General features: G+C 46.6%; 1 protein-coding gene across 18 annotated transcripts in view; it reads left to right on the forward strand.

The window, feature by feature from the left end:
* Window positions 1–13,460, forward strand: part of pHCl-1 (pH-sensitive chloride channel 1) — a 48,352-nt gene that overhangs the window by 8,274 nt on the left and 26,618 nt on the right. For all 18 annotated transcript variants that reach the window (XM_017909549.1, XM_017909551.1, XM_017909552.1 and 15 more), the window contains exon 3: window positions 9,668–9,857. The gene's annotated coding sequence lies outside the window, so the exon portion shown is untranslated. The remainder of the gene's footprint in view (window positions 1–9,667; window positions 9,858–13,460) is intronic.

Here is a 13,460-nt window from a genome sequence, read left to right on the forward strand (position 1 = left end):
GAGTCGATGACTGTGGGTCGTGTATGACTACGAATCGATTCGTTGGTCTGTTTTTATAGTGAAAATCAGTGTCGTTAATAGTCTATCGCGCGACAATCTAACTAATCTATAAATCTTTTTCTCGAATCGTACGAGTACCTTATCTAGAATCGTTTTTTCGACCGATATTAATAGCTTCTGTGCTGTAGAGGAGGTCAAGAGACGCGCAGTTAAACTATTATCGATGGCTTTTAATCTGGTTTTCGAGAGAGCTATCGATCAATCGGCGCTGAGGCCGCTCAATTATTACGCACGTGTCACGAGGCGAGTCGAAAACGTCATCTCAGTCTTTCCGTTTCAATTCCAATTCCTCCCTTTGCCTCCCAACTAATATGTTCTATCTATCTAAATCTGCCGATCGATCTGAAGATCTTACACGTTCAAATACGTATTTGGCTTATTACTTTTCCTTATCGATTAATTATTTCGTTACCGATGTCTATTCCCTTCGAGTGGTCAAACAGAAATTATCTCCGTGTATTTATTTTGATTTAGATAATTATTTCTCGCGATCGTCTCTGGTTTCGACGTTTCAAGGCTACCATCACGTTGTCCCGCGAGTTCTTAAAACTCCTTTCCAAGTCGAATTCATTTTTTCTCAGGTGATCTCGTTCACTGTTATTCGCCGATCGAGAACCGATCGGGGTGACTCGTACGAAAATCAGCCTCGCGTAATCGTGACCTGGTATCCTTGCTAAGATAAATCGAGTTCACCCCTTTTACGCGAGCTTCAGACTCTCGTCCCTTCTACGCAAGTATCGTACAATGTTGATGAATATGGTGGGGGTCGATATAGTTCGATCGATAGCGAGGAATGGGAACATGTCGTAAAGAAGGAGTAACACTCTCGGCCGAGTAGCGTTTCCGACATATCTGCTATAATATTTCGTTGAATCGAGATCAAGTCGGTTAAACGTTATATCTTTTCGTGCATTCCTAGAACATTTAACGACAAATGTCGCGTATATGCACGTGTACACGATAACGATTCCGGATGAAAAGAAGCGAATAAGAGCTGCACGATCATGTCCGACGAAGCGACGATCGGGATGAACGCGTGAGCGTTTTACAAGGCGGAAAATATCGGGGTTTTAACCGCGATTGCGAGCATCGCGTGTCGTCGAGTGCTGGACAATGCATGGAAGCACGAGGGTTTCTTAAGCCTTAGAGTAAATTAATGTAACGCTAATGGGTATAAAGCGAGGGAGAATCGTCGCTGGTGTGGCCCCTCCTTTCGTTTTAAGTAGTATCGTCACGTTTCTAAGCGAAAACTTGCATTCCATCGACTGAAACTGCAAAGCGTTTTTCCATTTTCTCCTCTCGGCGCGGTTAAAAGTTTCGAAGACCTTTGATTTCGATATCTAGCGTTGGCGCGTCAACTTCTCGATCAAGTGTCGTTTTAGATACACATTCGGTTACGGAAGACACGCACGAGGAATTGCATCGCGTCCACGCGGGTTTTGCAGAATTCGTCTGGAAATTTCGAGCATTTGGACAGACGAGAAAAATCGGTCTTGCTCCAAGAAGTGGGTCATCGTTGACACGATAGAAGAAAAAGCGTGAACTTATCGTCGATTAGCTATCGCGAAGCAGCAAACGAGAAATTAGTTCGCTAGCAAGGGGGTAGCGAGTGTAGGGTTGTTTGCCGCGAGTATGTCCGATGCGACGGAACGTCGTATAGTAATTCATCGTCGTCCTCGCGGCCATGGGACATTTCTTTCCTCTCTCAACTTTGAAACCTTGCTATAAGAACCCTACGTTGGGGTTCAGCGGTAAATATTTGAATTAATCTTGAGCGATACCGTTGAGTCCGCTAAAACCGTCCGTTACTTCGTCAACTATACAGGGTTACGTGTACATGAGATTCTTTGAAATAGGCAATTCAGTTAAAAATAAACCCACCCACCTTGCGCTGGAAGTATATTTTCCGACGATCGATCTGCCGCTCGTTCGCTTTCCACGAGTGAAATTTGCCAACCGAAATCGTACATCGAGAAGAAAGTCGTACAGAGACGTAGACGGAAAGGTGGCAGGATAATGACCCGAGTGGTAACACCCGACGAGCGTACTCGTATTGCCGGTCTTGATGGCTGTTTCGCGTAACGCGACACGCAAAGCGATGCGTCGAATGGAATTTCCAATAGACAAACGACAAAGTTTGTATCGGTTTTTAAAGCCGGCGGTTCGAAAGATATGCTTTAGGCTAGGCTGCAGGGTAGCGCGCAAAGGAAATGTTGCAGCAACAATCACCGGGGGTAAAGTACGGATTTTCTCGGTGTTCGCCTGAATTGTGAGAAAAGTTTTATCGAGAGCTGTCAGGGACTGCCGGTGACGAGTCCAGCTATTCTACCGAGATTCCGGCCTATCAAAACCAGAGTCGCGTTTCGTTTCCGCTTGTCAAACGCTTGCGCGTTCCTCGCCGATTGAAAAGCGAACAAAATTAGCACCGGCGAGTCTAAAATTCCAGGCTAACGAAACGCGATTCCACATAAATTCCATTGGACATGGAGGAAGGACAAGTGTCTGGAATATGTGGGGCGGGCTATTCGAGACGAAGGATTCGAACGCAACTATCGCGAACGCGCAGCAGGGTGACGAGCAGTCTGACGGATAGGGGTCCAAGGGAAGATGATGGAACGAAAGGATGTTGTTCGCCGAGGCTGTGAAAAGTGGAGGAACGTAAGTCGAACACGGTATTAGGCTCGACCTCGGTTGACCCGAAACGAAAGCTGAACGGGGGTGGGAGCTGGCTTGATTCTCTGTCTAACCTGTGACGTCAGAGGGTGGAAAAGCTAAAGAGTAGGGGAGGGAGAAGGTTGCTGCGTATAACGGTATCGAAGACTGACCGACCCCATTTACCATCGCTTTTAGTTCCCACTTTGGCCCAGGAGTATTAGCCTCCATGATTCTCGCGAAAGGATACAGAGAAATACTCGAAAGCTATTAGGTTCGAAAGCTTCCGGCGTAAATAAGTCATCGCGTTCGTTCGTTTGTTTGACCTGTATTTTAAACGCTTTGTCCGTTTTCTTCTTACATAAGCATTCGCTTACGTAACCATTTTTAACCGAAATTAATCTATCGAACTCGAGATTCGAGTCTTCGTCGAAACGAAATTCTTCCATGATATAGCGAAAGTTATAGTCACGACAGACGCTATACCTATACCTATAGCGTAAATAATTTGTCAGTGACGATGGAATATAAAATTTGGATGCAACATCAGTGTCATTACTCGGCTTAATTACCGATGCCGGTACGATGTATCTGTGCCAAGTCTCGTTGAGATCGGTGCGAGACCCTGTGTTGTCGAGTTATTTTAAGAATCTACGAAGGACACGCGGCTAAATCACGAAAATACTGCTCTCGAGGTCAAGGCTGTTGATTTAATATGCATTTAGACCCTTTGTAGTGACTGCAAATTCTAGCCTTTCCACGTGAGAAGTTTCTCGAAGAAAATGCTGCGTGCTAGTCCGTGATGGGACGAACAACGGTTATGAATGATCTCTCGAGCAATCACGCTAAATATCGGTTTGCTCGTGAAACGAGCTAATCTTCGTTTATCTTAGCTTTCGTCGCAATGGCTATCCAAACTGCGTTCTCGACTTCGATTTCTTGGTCGAGAACCGAGGGAAAAGTAGATTAAGAGATTAAAAAATCGACGTGCTTTGTTATTGCGCGAAGCGCCATTTCGCGCGTTTGCTCGGATATTGCGTTATCGTTGCGCGTTACGCATTAATCGATGCCCTGAACTAAAGCCGAGCACGTTTGGGATTATAATCGCGATTATAACTCCCTCGATGTAACGAAGCTCCCGTACTACTAATTACCGATTGTACCATTAATCGCGTTCGATAACGAATCGTATCGGTGTCTGGAGTATTCGTTGGGTGAAATTCCGTTGCTGCGATCGAACGGGACGAAGCAATCTGCTAGCCTGGGAAGATCGTTCGTGCCTTTGCGTTTGTGCCCCCAGCTAGGTAATTAATCGAGGATATTTAGCGATAAGGTGACGTCGCTACACTTGACGCGATTACAGAAAGTTGGAGTACGAAGCTTCCTTTTTCACCTATTTGCTCCACGTATCTCGTCTCGTCGCTAACGACATCGCCAAACGAATTTGGAGTAGAATCAACCGACGGAACAACTCGGCAATGTTACGCGCACGGTTTGCATATACATACGTACGTGTAATTGTCCTACTTCGTAGAAACTTTGCAGACATAAGGTTTACGACATGAGGCAAAAGAGAACGCGAAACTACGTCGGACAATTATGGGGATAATGGAACGTGTGCCAGCCTTATAGCGTCGTCTCGTGATGTCTGCTCTTTAGCGGGTCAGTCATTTTTAAAGAAGCGCAGATAAAACAGGAGACCAAGGCTTTTCCGAGTGGGTTATTAACCCCGTTTCCCTTTACTCCACTCCCCCCTATCACCCTAAATTCGCATTCGTATCAAAGTCTCGGCTTTTCTCTTTGTCCGCGTTCGTCTGTACCTATAGTCGCGTGTCCTACTCGGGAAACTTTGATCCACGTTTGTTGGTTAGTCCGATTTAAACGTACGTACGTGGTGTTTACAATTGACCAAGACGCGATTAATTGGTCGTGAATTACCGCGGTTGATTCGCAGGATGGTTGGAATAAACGTCGAGTTACGGGATGAAAATTCACATTCCGCAGATTCGCTCTTTCCGAGTGAACTCTCGTTACTCGTGATTTCCCTTCGAGAGTAATTCGAAAACGGATAACTGGAGCAAAGCGTGAAAAACGAGAGGGTATTCGTGTTAATAGGTTGATGTTCGAGCCACGAGAATACCTTGGGATCTCGATGTCTCTCCGTTACGATATCGGTTCGCACGATCGAGTGGGTACTCGTCAGGGACGAAAGGTTCTCTCGATAAAATATACGCGGAAGTACGAGCCTTAAGTACAGTACGAAGGTCCAACGGGGTCCGTAAATTGCAAGAGCGTTCGATTTTTTGTCTCTTAACGAGATGGAATCTTCTTTTTACATTCTTTACGCTTTCGCTGCTAGACTGACGCCTCGATTAAAGGGTTGGAAGGGTGGATTAAATTTTCAGCAATCGCAGGTTTACTAACGAAGCGTGATAAAGCAGAAACGAGAAAAATCGTGGACGAGTTGCGTGAATGAGTGCGATTTCGCTTACGCGTATCTCCCAGACGAGACACTTGATCGAAACACGAATGATTATCAATTGTCGATTATTACAAAGCGATTACAGCGAATGTCATTAGTCTGAAATTGTCACGTCATTGGTATAGTAATTAAATAATTTATCGATCGATCGAATCGTTTCGGTGCGACGCACTTGATAAGATTTCAACGCGAGGCGATTGAGCTGTAGGTCGATTTCGATGAAATTTCCGGATCTCGAGATCCCTCTTCGCGTGTTTCATGCTTCCTTCGATAACGTAATTCAAACCCGCGTTTCCCGAGAGCCGCTGGTATTCCGTCAAAATAAATATCACGCGTGTTTACCAAGCGTCTCGTAATACCTCATTCTCCTTTCCCCCGAACGCGAATAAAAATATGAAAATAGAAAAAATGCCTTTGCGATAATCCCGATGACGAATTACGATACGCGCTGAAGAACGATCGTATCGCGTTGCACGTATCGAATAATTTTCTCTGAATATCCGTGCTTTAAATATCACAGTAGCTGATTAGCCGCAATTGCGTAGATCGTGTATATGGCATATTGATTCGGGGATCTTATCGGTTCTCTAAAGGTTATTAGACGGTTGAAGGTTGCAGTCAAAAACGCGATCACTGCAACGCGTTAACAGCAGTGGGAAGTCGGTCGATTTCATGCAGGAAGGTGAAAAGGCAGGACATAAACGAACGTTTTCCTTCTCATTTCTTTCTCGAGACCAAAGATCGCTAGATCGAAATTGGATTACGTAGATAGGACTGTGCATAAACACGTCTCGGTAGAGATCGGTTAACACGTATTCTGTGAACGTAATCTGCGTGTAAGAAATCTATCCATCTCGAACGGATAACAGCCTGGTTTTGTCGGGATCAGAAGTCGAGAATCCTAACCTAACTCAAACCGATGGTTATTGCAACGCGTTTTGAAATTATAGTCTGGCTGTTTGCCCGCAATCGTGCGTGTCGATACGATGCATTTTTCAACGAGCTTGACTCTCGGAGCATATCACGAGAGACAATCGTAAGGAAGACCGAACGGTGCGACGGTATACTATAGAACGTAATTGAACGGAAAGTAATCGAGGAGTCTGTTGGTCGAGTAAGTTGTTTCGCGCGGCGAATCGAGGTGAATCGGGGGTTAATAAAGGTAAGTCGAGCAATGGGCAACTGTGAGTAGACGGCTCGTACACCTGCCCCTTTTGACCTGTTCTAAAATTATACGAATGGAATTTCTTTCGCGACAAAAGAGTATAGCTATTGCATGGAAAGAGGAGTAAAGGAGAGAGAGAGGAGTGAAACGTCAGTGGTTACAAACGTTACAGGTATGGAAAGCTGACTGGGGTGAAACAGGTGTGATCATTCTCACGTAAACTACCCTTCGCATACATTTTGCTCAATGTCGTGGATCACAATTTCCAACACGTTTTTCTCCAAATTACTAGCCAAGTCGGACACGTCTTCCTACACGGATACTTATGCCTGGTTCTACGTCGGATCGAGTAATTAACGCGCGTGTAATAATTCATAACGCACCTATACACCGTATCAATAACGTACGATCTATGTGTGTCATTGGGACTAATCGTAGATGTGGATTAATCACGCGATCTTAAAGAACAGCGTACTTGGAACGACGAAGCAGATTGGGAACAGAGGTTCGCGTACAGCGACAGAGAGACGTCGAGGTTAATTGGCAGTTTTCAGAGAGCCACAAAAGTTACGTATCGAGCTTGTTCGTATCGAGAGTTTGCTCGACTCGTAAAGTTCATGAATACAAGGCGGAGAATTCCGTGGAAGAAGTAGCTAAAGCCGATTGAAACGAGTTTGCGTTACGAATACGTTTTCAAAGGTTTCTCGCGCGTGTCTCTCGCAGTTTGTGCGTTCGCAGAGCGCCTGTAAGACATTGCGGTTGCAAATCGCAACGTTTTAAGGTCAGGAGTAAATTACTATTTCCTCTGTTCGTTTTTTCCATTTTTCTTTTTTTCCCTTTTTTTCCATTTTTATCGCTGCAAATATCTGCCCTCTGCACAGTTATGCATCGCGAACCGGCAGCACCGGTGTTTCAAGGTAAACGTCGAAGAGCACGCGAAATATTTTTTCTAATCACAGTCCCCGTTCGTGTTCGTGTTCGCTGAAAGTCGTGTGCTTTATTTTCCGCGACTCGCGGTGCTTTCCGATGAAATTTCGTGGGAAATTTCGTTTGGGAATTCAGAGGGGTAAAAAAAAATAGAATTGGCCGCCGCCGGCAGCCGGCCGAGGGGACACCGAGTCGTTGCGCGAGAAAAAGTCGCGTTATATTCTTCAGCTTTAGTACACTCGAAAATGCTCGAGTTTGCCCGGCTATGTTACATGGCCGGTTGTTCACGCGACGGTGTTCGCATTGCGAACTGTATCTGTATACACGTACATACATACGCGTGCATCGAGTCGGCATACCGCTTGTCACGAAGAAACGGTGCCAAGGTACAAAACTGTCGCAGAGTGCGTGTCAGGCCACTCGATATTCCTACCTCTGCATTAATCAGAGGCGCGATTTCAAATTTTATTCCATCGGTATCGGAGTTCGTTATATAGGTTATAGGAACGAGGGATTTAGCCGTGTAGGTCGATATAAGCGGATCGTCTAGACGAATAGCTTTTTCACGGCATTATTCTCGTTATTACGGAAAAGGGACACCTGTACAAAAATAGCATGCTCGATCGATGATAGGCTGACTGTCGTATATTGTTAGTTGACGGTTCTTCTTTCGACCGCGTAATTCCATCGACCCTGATAACGCATCGTTCTTTGCGATAACTTGGCATATTCGTCGCAAATCCGGGCAGATCTATATATCGGAGGAACGATAGCTCGCTAAACGAGCGGCTATCCTCGCGATTCGGAAAAATACGAATCGTATGCGAGACGAGAAGCTTAGGGTAGTCTATAAGCGATGCAACGACGGTTCAATTTCAACTACTTTCGCGGGAAAGCTACGGGAAAATGTACGTTTACTTTTATTACGCTATAGCTCGCGCAGTTTTCGCAGAAATAACCGTGTAAGTTACTTTCTTTCTGACACGTTAACCTTATTTCTCAGCGAACGAGCCCATTCGATTTTCTTCTAAGCGTTTTCAACTGGTTCACGCGTGTTTGGTAACCTAGATGCGAAATATCCCGAAGAATCGGAAGTTTCTTGCACGAGTGATCCTTGTCAACCGGCGACGATAGCGATGAATCGAAAGCGTACGCCGAAATTCATTTCAGGGAAGTATTCTCGTCCGCTAGTAGCGAAGGTTGAGCATAGATCAGCCACGGAGTGAGTCCTTTGGCGATATCTGCGCGTATGGTGCTGGTACACGCGACGTTTCCTACGCGAACACGTTAGGCCCGTGTTAATGCGCCACGATGTTGCGTGATTCCGTTGTTCGTGGTTTAATATTCTCCTGCTCGCGACACGTCGACGTCAGCGTCGACGCCAACTTCGACACCGATGTCGTCGTCTTCGTCACGTCGAGTAGTCTCTTCGAATATCGGAAAATATTTCGAGATATTCTCGAACGAAGAAGTCGAATAAAGGAGTTACGCTACGCGACATGTAAGCGTACTTAAAATTCGGATCCGAAACTCAACTAAAAATCATTGGCGAAAAAGTCGTAATTTATGTCGAAGCACGTTGGTTCGATTCCGTAACGATCAGAGATTTTTGACCACGTTTCGACCAAAGTGCGAGCAACTTCCAAGAGATTTAGAGTAACGAAAAAAGTTTGACAAATTTTTTCTTCAGCCTTTCGAATGGAACTCGGTCGAACTTGCAGAGGAACCGAAAGGCGTTCTGTTTTTCTTTCATCCGAGTTGGTTCAGCGACATAGCTCGTTCGATCGAGTAATTATTCGACAAATTGCAGAATCTGCGACGTTCCTAGAGATAATTAATCCGGACTTCGCAGAAAAATCAGATCGTTTGGAAGAGTTACCGAACTTTCTGACCGTTCCGGATAATGAGAAAAATTAAAAGAAATCGTCGGCGCGTTATTCGTAAAGCTTTGGTCAGAGAGACACAACGAACGATTAGTTAGGATAGTTTAGCGCACAGTATGCACGAATCGGGCCACGGGGCCAAGGTTGAACGTTGGTTGTTAGTAACGTTGCTGGCAACACCCTGATGGCTGGTCAGCGGCAATTCCGAGAAAGTTGGCGCGACTCGGCGTCGCGATATTCAGAAATCGTATCAACTCTTGTAGGCCAACGCGAAAAATCCGTGGAACGCGAATCGGAAATGGCAGGCTTCCATCGCGTAATTACAATGCCTTTTCCATTCTTAATCGTATAGCCCACATCCGCTTAGTCGTAACGGGGCAAAATGGAAAGACGGTATATCGCGCGAACGATTAATCCACGCTTGGCATCGCTCGTTAAAGCCCTAACGAGCCAAGAGCCCGAAAGATCTTACATCCAGAGATGTTACCTTTTTTCTAGATGACAGTTGCGAGCGGACGACGCTGAAAACCGTACACGCGCGCTGCTAAGGGGATCCTTTGCTCGAGAAAGCGAATGCGAAGTGGAAAGAAGGAAGATGAGAGTCCGTGAAAGTTGAAGTAAAAAGCTGTACAACGAATAGCGACAACCTGCCTCGTTCATTGCGACCAGCCACATATCTCCCGTTAAGGTAAGCTTTGTCTTTCGCTTCTTCGTCCAATCGAATTTTTCAAATTATCATTCTCTTTCGGAATTCGCGCGGTAATTCCACGCGTAACATACCGAGAACGAAATCCGAGCAGGTCTCCTGTCCTCGTATCGAATTTAAATTTAAATTCGCCTAGGTGCAAATGCAATTGCGAACGTCGGGAGACGTTATCCGTACAAGTACTGGGACCACGAGGAAAGGAAACGAGGAGAGAAAAAAGGGGAGGAATAAAGAAAGTCATCGCGAACGAAAAATCGAAGCGCGTGTGAGACGTTCCGTAAGGAACGTGACTTGAAATATTCGCTTCGATCGCGTTCTAGATTCCCGAGATTTACCATAGATTGCACGCGTTTCTTCCAAGACCGCAATTTCCCTCTAGGCCCATTTTGAGTCCAGAGGTTCGTCGATCAGTTCCGGCTATCGCTACGATTTTTAATTCACCGAAAGAACGACCCAGCAGTCGGGCCAAATACGTGCTCCACCCTGGCGAGCGCAGACGAGAAAAACAGCGATTGGATAGATCGATTTCGATCCTGAGAGACGCGAAAACGTCTCGCAACTAATCTCCGTCAGTAGCCGAGTAAACGAGGTAAGAAGCGTAAAAAGTTGGAAATTTCAGTTTCCACAGCTATATTTCTTTACTCTGTCTCTCGGCCGAAGACCAAGAAGATGTTCCGCAAATTCGATATCAAAGTTTCCAGGGTAAGCTGGCCAATATATTGGCTAGTGGTGCGGAAATTACAGCTGCGATCAGGCTTCTTTCGCGTTATAGACTAAAATCGATCAATATAGACGACTCGATTCGGCGTTTCTATATACTTCCGCATACACGCGTGCGTGTACCATAAGCGAATGGAGTTTCGGTCGAAGACGATCGTCGGAAGATCAAGGATTTCGCCAGACGTTTGGACCGTCGATGTGATCCAGAGTGAACAACGCTTGTCACGTTGCAACCGGAAACGGAGAGAGTAAGTTCTTCTCGATCACGACTCGATCACGACTCGATCACGACTCGATCGCGACTTTTCGACAAGGCGAAAGATCAGAGTTCGGTTCACAGTCGACACGCACGGAGAAAGTGTTCGGAAGAACGGAAGAACGGAAGCGTGCGATGGAGACGATGGAAGCATGGAAGCTTTTTTGCCGCAGGAAACTGGAAGTTTGTCGTGCTGGAACAAGCGATGTCGTGACGAAACGTACCGCCATAAGAAACGGACAAACACGCGTATCGCGTAAAAAATTCTAGCCATAACTGGTTTAGTGGTTCACGGTGAAATTGCAGCGACCCGCTTTCGAGAAGCTGAAATCTCGTCCTTAACCTAGCTAGTTAATTCAGCACCTTCACCTTTGCGTGATGTTATCGACTTCCTCGTGCTTTGCAAAACAGAGGATTCCGTGTTTGAGCAGATCGGCGAAAGTCGTCGCGGACTGAAACGCGTCGTTGGGTTTGCATCGGTCGTTTTTCGAAATCGGAATTTCGTACGGTACGGGGACGATAGTCGGTTGGGTCGTAAAGGTCTGGGAATATCTTTCGTGCATGGCGCGAAATTCACGGCTGCGATGGCCAGCGATGTTGGCGAGCTTATCGGCAACGGTATGCCATAAAATGGCACTGACACGGAAAGAAGAAGACGTAGCGCACGTGATTAGAACGCCGTGGAACAACGAGGCGAGGAAATACTCTGGTTTGTTAGGGAAGAAAGGCGAAGTATTTTTAAATCGTCTCGGGGAATTCGCAGGAAGCTCGAGACGCGTTATTTGCGCGCAGCCTCGTTAGGAGAGAAGAGGAAAAGAAGGATGAAAGAGGAGAGGTTCTCGTTGGTCTGGTCTTTAAACTTGGTCCGGTTGGTCGTTGGTTGATTACAGGAATCGGATGAAAGCTTTCGTGGAAATTGCGTTACTCGAAATATTACGCGACTGTCCCAGATCGGGCGACATGACGGCCAGTTGTGGGGGTAGCGCTGGCGTCTCCGTGTCTGTTGTGCTAGATACCCTGTCTCTCGTTAATTTCCGAAGGAGCATCCTTCCGAGCATAGATCCTTTCGCGAGGCGATATCGATCCGCGTTCTACATACGCGCGAGAAGTTACGAGAAGAGATCCGCCGAGGGCCCATTGGTCAGGGGAATCGGTGAAACTGGCGACTCGGAGCTAGACTCGACACCCCATACGCTCTCTCGCTTACGTTTTAATAGACGAAATCGAGAGAAAAGGCAACGACGAAAGTGTGGCACGCGCGTGCGTGACCCGACAAGAGGAAAAGGCGAAGGAGAGCTACTGACGGAATTCCGCGGTAGGTCCCGCGGCAAGCTAGGAAAGAGGGGGTGACGGACTACGAAAAGGATGCATTCCGCAAAGGGTGAAGACGAAGCGGAAGAAGAAGAGGTGGAAGAAGTGGAAGAAGAGGAAAAAGGAAAATGGGTGGGAAAAGAGGAGGAAGAATAGGAAAGTACAAGGGATGAAAAGAGGGGGAGAGCGAAGCGTGGAAAGGAGTCGCGGACTCGGAATGGGACGGGCTAAGCCACGTGACATACTCTATAGCGTTTCGTGCCGCAACGCCCCGTATTGATCGAACGAACATCAGCTGTACGGTTGGTAGCGTTTACTCGTACCTACCGCCTGCCGGTCTGACTACCACTGGCCACGACTACTCTCTCGTCATCGACTCGCGCTGCTTTTCTTCTTTTCTCTCCTTTCTCCTCTTTCTTTCTTTTCTCTTCGCCGCTCCGTAGTCTGCCACGCCGCGTCGAATCTTTCGTCTTCCGTGTCCCGAGATTACTTCCAAATTTCCATTTTTTCCGGGCTTTTTCTCTGCGAGAAGACAAGGCTATCTCGTGGAAAGATGCGCGCCGTTGTCTCTCCGTTACCCCGATTTCGCGATGTAACATCGTTTGCGAAGCGTTCCGTAGCGGAAGAGAAGCGGTTAACGCGGATGCACTTACAGGTAACCTAACGAATATCGTTATCGTCGGTAGCGACGTCGAAGCGCTTGGTTCGTAAATGGATTGCAACGGCTCGATGGCTGCCAGCCTTTCGAGATAGCTAAACGCCGAGGATTAAATCGGCTTCTCGATACGGTGTAAAGCAAATGGTTAAAGCGACGATGACACGCGCTCTCGGGACACCAAGTTAGAAATAATTGGGATTTGGCTAGACGCGTGTGTATATAAAGCGCAGGGCGCTATTCGCGGTTAAACTAGAAACGATTAAGCTGTCAGTAGGGTCTCGCGGTCGGTGAATCGCGGATGCGTTAAAATATTGGTTTTCGCCGGTCTCTCGGTCGGTGTGGTGATTTCGCGATAATCGGAAGATCTCTTTTTTCCACCGAGACAAATTGTTCATTGCAATTTTAAACGTTTACTCTTGCGGTTAAAACTCGCGCCCGTTGGACCTCGCCTCGTTTGCTCGTTTCTACCCAGCTGCGCGGCATTTTTCTCCCCCGGATAGAAGTTTTCCGCGAAAAGGCTTTTTCTTCGCTCGGCGAAGCAAAGTCCAATGAATAAATGAATTTTCCCTCTTTGCCCTTCTTTACTCGTCCCGCTTTCGCGTTCGCATTCCTTTTCATTCCTCTCGCGGTAAGCTGAACC

The sequence above is a fragment of the Eufriesea mexicana genome, unplaced genomic scaffold (genome assembly GCF_001483705.2).
Source record: "Eufriesea mexicana isolate 0111107269 unplaced genomic scaffold, ASM148370v2 scaffold18737, whole genome shotgun sequence".
Taxonomy (NCBI): Eukaryota; Metazoa; Arthropoda; class Insecta; order Hymenoptera; family Apidae; genus Eufriesea; species Eufriesea mexicana.